Genomic DNA, 2099 nt, shown 5'->3' on the forward strand with positions numbered 1-2099 from the left:
TCTGATCTTTATGATTTCTCTTCTCCTGCTGGGTTTAGGGTTTCTTTCTTGTTCTTTCTCCAGCTTCTTTAGGTGTAGTGTTAGGTTGTGTACCTGAGACCTTTCTTGTTTCTTGAGAAAGGCTTGTACCCCTATATATTTTCCTCTCAGGTCTGCCTTTGTTGTGTCCCACAGATTTTGAACCATTGTGTTTTCATTATCATTTGTTTCCATGATTTTTTTCAATTCTTCTTTAATTTCCTGGTTGACCCATTCATTCTTTAGAAGGATGCTGTTTAGTCTCCATGTATTTGGGTTCTTTCCAAATTTCCTCTTGTAATTGAGTTCTAGCTTCAGAGCATTGTGGTCTTGAAAATATGCAGGGAATGATCCCAATCTTTTGATACCGGTTGAGACCTGATTTAGGACCCAAGATGTGATCTATTCTGGAGAATGTTCCATGTGCACTAGAGAAGAATGTGTATTCTGTTGCTTTGGGATGAAATGTTCTGAATATATCTGTGATGTCCATCTGGTCCAGTGTGTCATTTAAGGCCTTTATTTCCTTGTTGATCTTTTGCTTGGATGATCTGTCCATTTCAGTGAGGGGAGTATTAAAGTCCCCTACTATTATTGTATTATTGTTGATGTGTTTCTTTGATTTTGTTATTAATTGGTTTATATAGTTGGCTGCTCCCACATTAGGGGCATAGATATTTAAAATTGTTAGATCTTCTTGTTGGACAGATCCTTTGAGTATGATATAGTGTCCTTCCTCATCTCTTATTATAGTCTTTGGCTTAAAATCTAATTGATCTGATATAAGGATTGCCACTCCTGCTTTCTTTTGATGTCCATTAGCATGGTAAATTCTTTTCCACCCCCTCACTTTAAATCTGGAGGTGTCTTCAGGTTTAAAGTGAGTTTCTTGTAGCCAACATATAGATGTGTTTTTGTTTTTGTTTTTGTTTTTTTTAATCCATTCTGATACCCTGTGTCTTTTGATTGGGGCATTTAGCCCATTAACATTCAGGGTAAGTATTGAGAGATATGAATTTAGTGCCATTGTATTGCCTGTAAGGTGACCATTATTGTATATTGTTTCTGTTCCTTTCTGATCTACTACTTTTAGGGTCTCTCTTTGCTTAGAGGACCCGTTTCAATATGTCCTGTAGAGCTGGTTTGGTGTTAGCAAATTCTTTCAGTTTTTGTTTGTCCTGGAAGCTTTTAATCTCTCCTTCTATTTTCAGTGATAGCCTAGCTGGATATTCTTGGCTGCATGTTTTTCTCGTTTAGTGCTCTGAATATATCATGCCAGCTCTTTCTGGCCTGCCAGGTCTCTGTGGAAAAGTATGCTGCCAATCTAATATTTTTACCATTGTATGTTACAGACTTCTTTTCCCGGGCTGCTTTCAGGATTTTCTCTTTGTCACTAAGACTTGTAAATTTTACTATTAGGTGATGGGGTGTGGACCTTTTCTTATTGATTTTGAGGGGGGTTCTCTGAACCTCCTGGATTTTGATGCTTGTTCCCTTTGCCATATTGGGGAAATTCTCTCCAATAATTCTCTCCAATATACCTTCTGCTCCCCTCTCTCGTTCTTCTTCTTCTGGAATCCCAATTATTCTAATGTTGTTTCATCTTATGGTGTCACTTATCTCTTGAATTCTCCCCTCGTGGTCCATAGCTGTTTGTCCCTCTTTTGCTCAGCTTCTTTATTCTCTGTCATTTGTTCTTCTATATTGCTAATTCCTTCTTCTGCCTCATTTATCCTAGCAGTGAGAGCCTCCATTTTTTATTGCACCTCATCAATAGCTTTTTTGATTTCAACTTGGTTAGATTTTAGTTCTTTTATTTCTCCAGAAAGGGCTTTTATTTCTCCTGAGAGGGTTTCTCTAATATCTTCCATGCCTTTTTTGAGCCTGGCTAGAACCTTGAGAATCGTCATTCTGAACTCTAGATCTGACATATTACCAATGTCTGTATTGATTAGGTCCCTAGCCTTTGGTACTGCCTCTTGTTCTTTTTTTTGTGGTGAATTTTTCCGCCTTGTCATTTTGTCCAGATAAGAGTATATGAAGGAGCAAGTAAAATACTAAAAGGGTGGCAACAACCCCAG

The sequence above is a fragment of the Lutra lutra genome, chromosome 10 (assembly GCF_902655055.1).
Source record: "Lutra lutra chromosome 10, mLutLut1.2, whole genome shotgun sequence".
NCBI lineage: Eukaryota > Metazoa > Chordata > Mammalia > Carnivora > Mustelidae > Lutra > Lutra lutra.